A 13,003-nucleotide genomic window follows, 5' to 3' on the forward strand; every position below is an offset into this window, starting at 1 on the left:
ATTCGTATTTCAGTGCAGTTGGAGGGGAGGGGCAGCTCGATTCCAGAGGAGGCCACCCCTGCTGGAATGGTGTCTGGTGGTAGACATCCACCATCACCACCACCATCTTTGATATGGGGGAGCAATTAAGCTGGATACTAAAATGGTGAGTACCTTTAAATGTGTTATAGCTACTTAATTTAGATGCCAGTCTGTTTAAATAACCTTTGATGGGCCTAGTATATCATATCATTTTGTATTACTATTGTTTATAAAGCCTCCAAAATGCTTGCATGTGTTAGTCTTAGTCACCTAATGGCGGCTCTCCACGCTGCTCGATCTCTTGCAACCTCCCTATTCAGTCCCTCATCCCTGAGATCATACTCTATAGTTTTCTTTAAATCTTGCCACTGTACTATCATTTGCTAATTGCCAGTTGGTTGCAAAACTTGCCTCAAAAGGTGTTGGAAAGTTAGAATGCACTAAAGCATATATTAAAATAGCTTAGGAAGTTAAAGTTGCAAGAGTATAGCTGAAATTTATATAGAGACTTGCTAAATGGAAACAGCTACAGTTGGAGTGTGTATAGTTGAATGGGAAGGCTAACAACCATATCTCCGGAAATTGTTTCCACACCTTCCACTTTATGTATGTTTCATTCTTTACTTTTCTATATTCTCTTAATAACCTTTGGAGACTTGGAATAGGTTGGATATAGCAATCAATACCCCTTCACTAAAGAAAATATTTCCTAAACTGGATAAAATAATTGGGTGTTAGCAGGAGTGAATTAAAGCAAATGACACGATTCTGTGTTAAACCAAAGTCAGCTTGAGATCCATGCATTTGAAAGGAACAGGAGTGGTGTGATAGTAAAGCCTTGTCTTTTGATGTGGTTATTTTCTAAGTTTCATTGGTAGCTTTAACTTCTTGACTCAGATTTTGATTTTAGTAATGCTATTTTCAGACGATTTTCTTTACCATACACCTTTGGAATGGGAGACATGGCCTTCCTTAACCCCGTCACAGCTGAAGATCCTCCCTAAGTTGAAAAATTGCCTAGTGGTAGCAATTGTAAACCCATATCGGATTTAAGGCTCTAGATGTATACCTCAGTCTGAAGTTATCTCTAGGCCCGTTTGAAATATGAACTAGGTGGATTGCAGGCTTAAATTGCACCTCTCATGCAGCCCACCCTCCTCCTTTCATGGAATAGGGAGTTAGTTGAGGGATTTTTCTCTAACCAGGCAGTTAAGCAGCTCTTTTATATCAGGCCTAACATATGGGTTCTCTTTAGCTCCTTCTTTTTAACTACATTCATAAAAAAAAAAATAGTCCTGCCTATGAATTTCCTTCTGCCTGTGACTGACTTTCCTTCTGCCTGTGTCTGGCTTTCCTTCTGCCTGTGTCTGGCATTACCTTGACTGACTTTCTGCCCGTGTCATGCTTTCCTTCTGCCTGTGACTGGCTTTCCTTTTGACTGTGATTGACTTTCCTTCTGCCTGTGATTGGCTTTCCTTCTGCCTGTGACTGGCTTTCCTTCTGCCTGTGACTGACTTTCTTTCTGCCCGTGTCATGCTTTCCTTCTGCCTGTGTCTGGCTTTCCTTTGACTGACTTTCTGCCTGTGACTGGGTTTCCTTGTCCCTGTGACTGACTTTCCTTCTGCCTGTGACTGACTTTCCTTCCTTCTGTCTGTGACTGACTTTCCTTCTGCCTGTGATCGTTTCCTTCTGCCTTTGACTGTTTCCTTTTGCCAGTGACTGAATAACTGTCCTTTTACTAGTGACTGTGAATGCCATTTCCTTCTGCCAGTGACAGTATTTTAAATGCAGCGTCCAAGCGTCTTCCAATGAATGGATCTTGATTTTGTTCAATTTCTTGGTAAGATTATTTTTTTTAAGTGTTCTATTTTTTTTTCATGTAATTCAGACTTAAAAAATACTGTCCCTGTGATTACTTTTTTCTCCTAATTGTATTAGGTTAAATTCGTCTAGAAATATAAAGAGCAATAGATAGACAGATAAAGCACACAGGGAGTATGGTGGATTACCTTTCAGTGTATTTGCAGTGTTTACAGTTCTTGCCTTCAGTGAAAAAAAGTCTTGAACTTAATCAATAAGTATGAAACCTACCTGCCATACACGTGGCAGCTAAGTATTCCTTTGTTACCACCCATTTTTCCATTCCCGGAAAAGTCTTGGCAGCTCCTTAACTGCGGCTTCTACACCCTCATCCCACCACCATGCAACCTTGTTTTGGTGGGCCCATTGTTCATCCATGCTGACTTAGTAACTCTAAAGAAACTGTTTTTGAGAATTATCTAGTGCTCATTGACGCTGACAATAGCTCCCTGTTCACCCACCACTCTTAATAATTATCTCACTATACAGTAGAAGGCATCCCTTACTGCTTGTTTTTTCAACTTTCATATTTATCTCCTGGGTGCGTAGATCCTCTCCTTCACCACCCACTCCATCAGCAACAGGTCACATCAGTAATTTTATGTTGCTGCACACACACTTCTCTTTTTATAACTCTTACAGCCTTCACTAACTTCCTACCAATCCTGCTGACCAGGAAATAATCAGTCTGGCTACTGTTACTCCCAGACTGATACGTAATCAGCCTACTCAGCCTTTTCCTAAAACGCATGTTGCACACAATCATGTTCATTGCCTCCTCAAGCTATGGTATCCTTTCCCCTTCCACATTTCTTGTACCATATGCGCATTCCCTGTGCACCCCTTCATATCCATGAGTTGCAGCACCCACATGACCATTTAAATACCTATCCAAAGTGACAGTCTCATCCCCCATGTCAAATACCCAGAAAATTTGTCCTTTTCTTCATCATCCAAGCCAACGTGCGATGCAGGTCAAAATAAATGTACCCAGGAGTTTTCAAAACACTATTTTCCATGCTATAATCTTTTTACTTTACTTTCATTACATCCATAACACATTCCACCCATTTCTCCTCGACAAACACGTCCACATCACCATATCCGTCCACACTTCCCTTCCAAAATGACTAAGTCTTTCCCAGAAACCATCCTAGCTGACCCTCCCCTGAACCAAATTTCCCGTAAGCAGCAGGCATCTACCTACCTCCTGGCCAAAGTGCCCACCATTTCCCCACCTTTACCTTTCAACCTACCTACATTTTAAGATGCCACTCCTTTTTTTTTTTTTTTTTTAATGCGAGGAAAAAAGGAACCAAAGGCCACGAGACCTCAATAACTGTTCCTTCCAAGAGAAAAACAAAATACTAGAGAGAGCCAAATTCAAGATCCGATCATTTCGAGATGCCTGGACACACTGCGTTTGAAAGACTGGAGATCATAAGAAGTAGGAAATATCGACAGAGGGAGACAGTTCCAGAGTTGACCTGTTGCATAAATGAAGGACGGGGAGTAACGGTTAACTCTTGCATTAGATAGCTGGACAGAAAAGGGATGAGAGTTTGCTGTTAGACGGGTGCTACTCGCCCGTCGTAGGGGTGGAGGAATACATGCAGACAGTTCAGAGGAGCAGTGACCATTGAAGTAGCGATAGAAAAGAGATAAAGAAGCAACAGTGCGGTGAAGAGACAGAGGTTGAAGGGAGCCAGTAAGAGGAGAGTTAATGAGACGAAAAGCCTTTGACTCCACCCTATTGAGAAGAGCTGTATGTGGGGAGCCTCCCCACACATGAGAGTTATACTCAACACAGGGGCGGATAAAACCCGTGTATAGAGTCAACAATTGTGCAGGGGTAAAGAAGGAATGGAGTCGGCTTAGCACATCTAATCTCTTGGAAGCAGATTTTACAAGAGATGTAATATGATCTTTCCCCTTTGGGTGATTTGGATTCCTCAGACTTGCTTTTTACGCTTGGCTTTGATATTGTCATGATAGGTAAGTCAAGGAGGGGATGGATCACAGGCCCAACCCACCCACACATTCTCAAGACCAAACAGGGGATCAAGGACCCATAGCTCACCAGCCGTGGCCAATGGCTGTGGTAGTGGCTTCAAAGCCAAGACATCTATAGGGGCACCCTCCAATTACGCCTTGGCACTGCTAATGCCGCGCCATTATACACCCATTGATAGGGCAGCATCCTGGGGCACTACTCCAAGGTTCGGGCTCCTGTCTGTTGGGTAGGAGCTGCAGCCTGGGAACCACAATGACCTGTACCTTCTGGTACAGATCTGAGGCCCAACCCATCCTGGCCCCAAAGCCGCACAAAGAACCTGCATCACGCCTCCCATCAATTCCACCACGAGGTAGCAGGGGCAAAGGTATCTGACCGCATTCCCTTGCTGACGTCAACCTGTGACAGTAATGTGATGTGTTGTATGTCAAGTGCTTGTAGTGTAGTAAATAAGACAGGGAAATGCTTTCATCTAATTGCTGTTTTCCTTCACAGAAACCGATGGCACCAGCAGAGTATCAACCCCGCAGTCTTAGAGGAAAGGCAACCAAAGACAAGCAGATGGCAACTCCAGAAGACAAGACAACCCTAGACAGCGAGTTGTCCAGTCTAGTAATGATTGTGGGATAAGTCTATATTACCACCCCGCTGTTCCCTGTTCACTGTTGTCAGTTTAGTTTCCATTATATTTTTTCATTTTGTCCAGATATCATTAAGTTTTTTTCTTGTATTCTTTGATGTTCTTTTTCTTGTTTTCTCCAAAACGTCGGATTTTTGCTACAATGACTTGGGTGCCTCCTTGGTAGGGTTGTTGCAGTAGTATGCCTTTGCTTCTTATTTCGCTATATCCAGTAGCCCACAATGTGGAAGGAAATGCTCCAGTCTACCATCATCATCATCACTGCACAGGCATGCTTCATCTCCTCCGAGGGATTTGTTTCTCCAGTTCAGCTTGAGTGTGTTGCTTCTAACTTTTGACATAAACATACTTTCTTGGTCGTTCTCGGTCCATTTTGCTCCCCCGATTTCTGTCTTTAATCTTCTGTATATCTGTAGAATTGATTTTTCTTGCATGGTGTTTCTCCAGTTTTCCGTGTCCCATAGTTCAATTTTCATTTTTATTTCCTCTGCTTTCATCTTTTCGATTTGGCGTAGATTGATGTTGAATGTGCTCATCTATTTTTTATTTTTTTTTTCCACTTGTTCTGGTCTTGAAATTCCTGGATGAATATTTCTTTAATGTATTTCTGTCCTCTTGGAGGGCATGCTTTGCAAAGAGGACTTTTGATTTTATATCAAGTGCTTTGCTTGACGAGACTCCACTTTCACCTTTTAAGGTTTCTATGACTGTGTAGCTTGGCACTTGTTGGATTGCTCTGTATATTTTGTTTTCAGTTCTTTGGAGCTTGTTAAGATCTTCCACAGTAAAGCTGAATATTTCCGAAACATGTGTAGACGGTAACACAAACCCTTTTTTCTATGTTTTGCATATAAGAAGACTGTTACAGCATCTTTCTGGGACAGTATATGCAGCATCTGCCATTTTATTTGCCTTATTTATGCACCTCTCTACGTGTTCTTTGAAGCAGTCTTTTATTTGTTATTTTAAGCCATGGTAGATTATACTGTCACATATATTTATCCCTTCTATTTGCTGGGGTGTATCTTCCAGACTGAAAATTATTTTATTATTTTCCTTGTCGATGGTGAGTCTACACTCACATGCTACTTCAGTTGTCTTCTGAATGATTTTTCTTGATTCCTCCATTGATGAGCTAAGTATGAGACAGTCGTCTGCGTAAAAAAGTGTGGATATGTTGAAGTGGTCTTTGAAGCCTGGGTTATCTTCTTGTAGCCTTGTTTTATGATACTTGTTATTTCAAATTCGGCTTGTTTATCTCCGTTTAGTAGCAGGTTTGTTCTGTCTTCACTGTAAATGTTTGCTGTGGCACTAGTAATTTTGGGATGGATGCTGCATTCCATCAGAGATATAACTAGTTTTGCTCCATTCACCGAGTCAAAAGCCTTTCTGAAGTCGACTGGCAACACAGTTAATGTTTTTTTTTTTTTTTTTTTAAGTTTGTAACTTTCACTGATAGCGTATCTTTGCATATAAAGACTGTGGCATATTCTTCTGTTTTCCGTATAACTTGCTTGCAAAACGCTCCTCCTCTGTGTGCTTTAGACATGATTTTCTGTTTTCGTTTTTAGTATGCCTGTAAATATTTTGTAGGAGGGCTTTAGGCCTTTAGAGATTGGTTTCTTTGTTTTGGGGTATTAATACAGTGTTTGTGTTCTTCCAGCTTTCGTCACTATTTTCATTTATTAATAGGTTGTTTAGGCATAGAGTGAACTCTTCCATTCATTGCTGTCTCCAGCTGTCTTGAAGAGGTCTGGTTTTACGCCGTCTGATCCTGGTACTTTCTTGTTTTTTTACCTATTCCGCTTGTGCTTTTACGTCTTCTAGTTTTAGTTGGGTTTCTTCCAATGCCATTGGTTGAGGGTGCTCTTGACTACATTTGTATGCCACATCGAAGTGTTCCCGTAGTTGGTGGGGTCTCTCTCTCTCTCCCTTCATCTCTGTGGTCATTTCGAAATATAATTCTAATATTTTGCCTCCTGCCTTTCTTCTGAGCTCTTCCTCTTATTCGTTTCTTGTCGTGTTGTTCCAGACCTCATTTATTTTATTTTCATGGCTTTTGTAGACTGTTTTCCAGAAACTTTCCAATTTCAGGAGAATGTCTTCTTCCATCACAGGTGTGCCTTCATTGTCATTGATTGAGATTTTCTCCTTGTTCATGGTTTCTCCCTTTAGTCTTCTTTTATATTCCCATGTTTTCTTGTTTCTGTTTGGGTCTTTCAAGATTTCCTCTGTTTTTTAATTTTCTTGTGTTCCCTTGGCTTCTTGTACCATTTCTTAAACTTTTTTTGTCTTGATTCAGGTACAGTTCCACGTATCTGTCGTGTTTCCTTCCTTTTTTGCTCTGCTTCCTTCTTTGTTGAGGGTTCTTTGATTTACTTCACATTTAATTGTACTTGTTAGCCAGATTGGTTCTATTGGTTCTGGGGTGCTTCCTGCTGTCTTCATTTTAAGTTTTGTCATCATTTGCCAGGTTGCTGTCTCATTCTTTATTTTTGCAGAATGAAGAATATTTCCTTTACATGCTTCCGGCTGTGCTGCTAGTTTGTCCTCCATTTTTTGAAAATTTCTTAGGGTGTTCTCATTTATTTTCAGGAATTTTATTCCCTTGATTTCATCCACTTATATTTTGGGTTTTTCTAGATTTATGTTGAATGTGGCACATAGTTGGTTGTGGTCTGAAAGGTCAAAATGATTTCTCTCATCATTTTCCATGTTGCTGAATCTCTCACATAAAACTTGGTTTTCTGACATAAAATCAGTTGTGCTAGTTTGTTCTCCTCTGGCCAAGGTTATTTCTCCTTGACATCTGTCATCTCCATTCAGAATTATTAGGTTATATATTTCTGCCCAGTTTAGGGCTCCGTTGCCTTTTAAATTTACTTCCTGTGAACCTGTAAAGCCAATGTGGCCATTAGAGTCCCCTATAAGTAATGTTGGTTCTTCATGTTTCTGCAGAATGTGATCAATATTTCTTACTAGTGTTTGGTTTCTTTCATGGTCACTGATTGCCATATATACCAAAATTAGGTTAAATTGTAGGTTTCCTGCTCTGCATGTTGCGTGTAGTATGTCCTCGTGTCTTGTTTTTTGCTTTTCTATCTCTATACCACTGTTTAGGTTATGTCAGATGTAAAGGCCACCTCCTTTCTTGTCTTCAATATTTTCAATAAAAAAGGTGTGTTTGAGGTTGCCTGGTTCGTTCAGATTTTCCCACTTACGTTGAGTTTCAGTTATACGGTATATAGTTTGCAACTTTATTTCTCTGTGTTTCTTAAATTTAGCTTAAATCAGTCTTTCTATCTATCTATCTATTGCCAGACGCCTCAGTCCCGTTTGGGGTGGCCACAAACAAATCGCCTCCAAGTCTTTGTATGTTGATTAACTTAATACCTAATTTCTTAATTTTATTTTGATTTTTGTCTTTCTTGTTTTCTTCATTTTGTTGGCGATATTTTAATGAAAATTCCACCTGAAAAATCTGTCCTTTCTTAATGTAGCTGCCTTCTTCTTGGTCATTTTACTCCTTGAGTTCCATTCTCAGCTTTCTGTCCACTTCCCTTTCTTTGCGGGTTAGGTCTGTCACAAATGATGTTCTTTGAATTTCTGGCACCAGGGTATTTTTGAGGTGTTTGTTATTTTCAGTATGCCCCATTTCATTTTGGCACTCTTGAGCTTGGCCACTAGAGATCTTGGCTTAGGCTGTCATGTAGTTTATTTTTGAGCTCCTTGTTCATTCTGGATATCTTGGCTGTTTTATTCCTCTCCTGTTCTTTGGGTTTTGTTTGGCTCATTGAGTTTGGCTTTCTGTCCAAGCCTGAATGCATTCTCACTCTCAAACTTTTCCATCTTTATTTCTTCTAAGAATAGGTTAGCAGTACACACATTGCTTTTTCCATCTTCTTTTTTTTCTACCTGGTCATCACACTCTTCTTCCCTGAGCTTGTAGATAGCAAAGTTGCATTGTCTTCTCTCATATCCCTTTCTTATTCTAACTCTTCCATATATTATTATTATTATTTTTTTTTTTCACAGCTCTCACAATTTGTTTTTCGAGACTTTCTGCCTTCTTGTCCAACTCATCTACTATGCTCCTCAGTTTTTGTTTTTCTTCCCTCAGTTTCATATTCTCATCCCTTAGCTGCTTAATTATGTTCTTTATGCATTTGAAGTTTCATTTACATTCTTTTCAGAACCAACCGTTCTCACCATTTCCTTCCAGGTAGTGCTAATACTTCTCTGGTGTTGCCTTTTGGCATCCTGCTTGATACCACACGTCACTCAGGTCACACTGGAGCCAGTTTTGTGTCCCACGCTGATTTATTTATTTATTTTTTAATATCCCTTTCGCAGGTTCCGCACAAGTTTTCTTGCTCGTCCTCCTGCTCTTTGCGTCTTCCTCCTTCCGCCATGGTTCACTACAATTCGGTTTGCTGACATAACAAACGGCTGCAGCCAGTAACCACAGCAGCTGGTGCTCCTGCTAGGTGTGACGATTGCCGAAAGCCTGACGATATGAGAACGAAAGGACTGCAGACGACGAGATGCCACCCTAGGATGAGGAGACTGCAACAACAGAAGAAGAGATGGCAGCCAAGGATGACAAATGGCAACCTTGGACGGGGAGATCACAACAATAGAAGACAACTCAAAACAAGATGACAACCCCAGAGAAGCCATCAGTGTCTGGGTCAAAAGTGGCACAGGAGGCTTCCTAGCACCTTTCCCTTAATTTATTTTCCTTTTAATATCGATAGTTTGCGTCAGTACTAAGATTATTGAAATGTGTAGACCAAATGGCTAAGAAAGGGTTTTTAGGAATCCTCTAAAGCCACATATTGCCATGTAGTGTGTATTTGTAGGTGATGTAGTAAGGATGATAGCAGTTATGGGGGTACTTGTATACCGTTACTCTGGTAAGCAATCCACTCCTTAGGCACCTTCAGTGTTCCTGTATTTCCCTAGGCGATAGAGACAATGATGCTAGGGAGAGAGGAGAGAGAGAATCATGGCCGGTAATGGACTGATTGTAGAGAGAGAGGAGAGAGAGAGAATTGGAGCCGGCTGAGAGAGACCAGAGAGGATATGGTCAGCACCAGACAGGACAGGTTACAGATTGTATTATTCTTTGTATTTTTACTTCAGAGTATGGTGTGTGAGGGGGTGTGTATTGTTCAAGAGCAGTGGTTCTTAACGTGGGGGTAGTAGGGGTAAGACATTGCTCGGCATTTTTTTTTTTTAATATGTAAGAGAATAAAAAAGATTATCATGAGCAGGATCCGGCTGCTTTCTGGATAAAGCTTGGCAAAGAATACATCATCCTATCATAGTGGGCACACAAGATCCTGATCCCTTGCGAACTATAAAAGGCTGTCAAGTGGGCTTCTCTGCTGTGCTTAAAAAAAAAAAAAAAAAAAAAAAAAACAGGATGCTTATTGAGTGACATGTGATGCGTATTGCGTCTAACTGAGCCACGTATTGCAAATCACACCAGCAGTCAAACCTACTGTATGTTCTACTGGAAACAATTTAATGTAGTTGAAAACCATACTACTGACATCTTGTAAATGATAGCTTGTAAAATGACTTGGAAAATACATTACCAGTACCAATATGCATTCCACTTTCACCCAGTTTCCATACGATGGGGTAGTAAGTCTGTCTTGGTGTAACAGCAGCAAAAAGGTCAAGAACCATTGTTCTATGGTGAGCAGGAGTAGGAGAGCAATCGAGATGGAGATAGCTTATTATTTCACTGATACACTTTTATAATACTTGAGCTATATTGTGACATGATTTTTTGCGATATACTTATATTTTGACTAAAACCACCTCCTGCCCGAGTAACTAACATACTGTCCTCATAGCAACTAATGTTCATTATTTCAGACTTGTAAGAAAATAGAAGCTAATAAAAGATTTTGTATAACAAATTTATTCGACCTTTTATGGTAAGGTTGGTATTTTTTAGACCATACTGAACTAGGTTAAATTTACTGATATATAAACCCACATTTCGACTGAACTTTTCGAGCCAGTGGGGTATGGTGTAAACTTGACGGCTGAATAAACTTTTTTTTTCAGCTAAATAATCAGAATTATCTGATAAGGATAGCAAAAGAGGCATTCCATCACTTGTGCTTTATTGATGGATAGCTGCGTTAATTTTCTACTTATCGGTTAGCTATAGTAATTTGTACAGTTATGACAGCTTGGTTCTTAACGTTCGATAAGGAAGCTCTCTAACACCTCTTCCTTAGCGATTTTATTTTGGATGTGGCGGATTGATATCCATTTGTATACCATTCATGTACAGTATGGCCACATTGGATTTATGTAACACAGAGCAGGACAGTAAGATGTAGTAAACAAAATAAATCACATAGGAAAATGTGTTAGGGAGCTTCCTTAGCCAACGAGAATACCAGCTCTTGAGTCCCAGGTCCTGTTTACTGCCATGTTAAGTGACTAGCCCAAATAGCATCATCATGGTTGTATTATCCTCCACAATGCTAATTTCACATAGTAATAACAGTGTTTCTTTCTACTGCCAGGTTATTTCTTGCTACTACCAGGCTCTTTCCTGCTACAGCCAGGCTATCTCTTGCAATCTGCCAGGCTATTTCGTACAGTATGGGAAAGATACTAGTTATGTTCCTGTAGACTAGTTTTCCAGGTTCTCTTGTATATTTCAGTTAGTTTTATCTGTTACTTTTATTGTTTAGTTTTGTCTCTTAGTTACTCAGGTTTATGCTTTATATAACGATGCTAGCCTACTTTATATTTCTCTGTTTCCAGATGCCTTAATCCCATGAAGGGTGGCAACAAAAAATCGCCTCCATGTCGCCCAGTCTCTGGCCATTTCGCTGCCCTCCCTTCAACTTAAACCTCCCTCTCTCAGATACCACTTCATACCAGCATTATTTATACCATGGTTTATACCAATATTGTCTAGCTATCTGGATCTCTATCAGTTTCATATACTTTTATCAAAGCTCTTATTCAAAGCTGTTCAGTTAGAAGTGTATACAGAAAGTAATAACTTGGGACTATAGTGGAGCAAAGATATTAAAAGTTCTATTGCTAGCTATGGAATAGATTTGCCAGCTTTGTGATAGCAAGCACTGGGAGAAATACACTGAAGTGGTTTGGCCATGTGGAGAGGATGGAGAGTGACAGACTAACTATGAGAGTGTATGTGAGTGAGATGGAGGGAAGGAGACAAAGGGATGGATGGAGCAGAGAGGCATATGAGGGAGGGGTGTAAGATGGCGGAGGGCAGTGAAATGGCAGGGGACAGGGCTACATGGAAATATGTTTGTGGCCACCCCTTACGGGACTGAGGCGAGGCATCTGGCCATAGATAAATAGATAGAAACAGATTGGCCAGCTTCCCCCAATTAAGTAAATTATATATAATGAGCGTATACAGGAAGTCCTCAAAACTTAGGTCTCTAGTGGAGCAAAAATACCATTAAAAGTTCCCTTTCTACTTACGGAACATTGCCAGCTTTGTGCTAGAAAGCATTAGCAGGTACACTGAGGTGGTTTAGCTATGTGTGGAGGATGGAGCGTAAGAGACTAACTAGCAGAGTGTATATGAGTGAGGTGGACAGGAGGAGAACGAGGATGAGATGGAGAGAGACTCATGAAGAGGGCTGCCTGAGTTAGGAAGGGGGCTGCCTGTGTTATCAGATCCACTGTAGGTAGTTTACAAGTAGTACCCTTTTGTTCAAGCCATTTTCAGAGTAGTTAATTATTCTTCCTTTGACTTATGCCTTAATGGAGATCCAAATACCGAATCCTTTTGCACTGCTGCCAAAACCAGTCTAAGTTCCAAGCTTATTTCATAGTCATCCTTGCCAAAATCCATCAGGGTTTTCCTATTAGGTAGACAAAGTCCCCTTATCAAAGCTTATTACCAGCAATGAATGTGACCCAGATACATGATACTCTACTTCCTCGTGGCTAACATTAGTCTTGAATATTCTAAGTGGCTCTGGAGATATCGTAACAACTCTTCCTTTGCGATTTAATATTTGCAATACACTTCAGTCTCCCCTTCCTTATTACTGACACCAAATAACTAAAATACAGTACCAGTTCCAGCCGCAACCCTAGTGTGGGCGTGGTGGCAGAGTGAGTAGAGAGGTGGCCTGCCACCAAAAAGACCCGGGTTCAATTCCCGGGAGGATAGAGGAATATTTAAAAATGTGGCAGTGTCCGTAGAGACCTGTCATTTGGACCCGGGTTCGACTCCCGGTTGACATAGAGGTTAATTGAGGTAGCCTGGCAGTCATTTAGTGGCTTGTCTGGTGGGGGGCCGTAGTGGGAGTGTGGGCAGTCACGTAGTTGACCTGCCGGGGGGAATGTAAAAGTCTACACACACACATCCAGACAGACACACACACTGACCACCTACAGACGGACACAGAGAACATACGCATAAGGGTAGGGCGTGGAAGGTA

The sequence above is a fragment of the Coenobita brevimanus genome, unplaced genomic scaffold, assembly GCF_032717465.1.
Source record: "Coenobita brevimanus isolate Jiangsu-jjx unplaced genomic scaffold, ASM3271746v2 jjx.HiC_scaffold_2776, whole genome shotgun sequence".
Taxonomy (NCBI): Eukaryota; Metazoa; Arthropoda; class Malacostraca; order Decapoda; family Coenobitidae; genus Coenobita; species Coenobita brevimanus.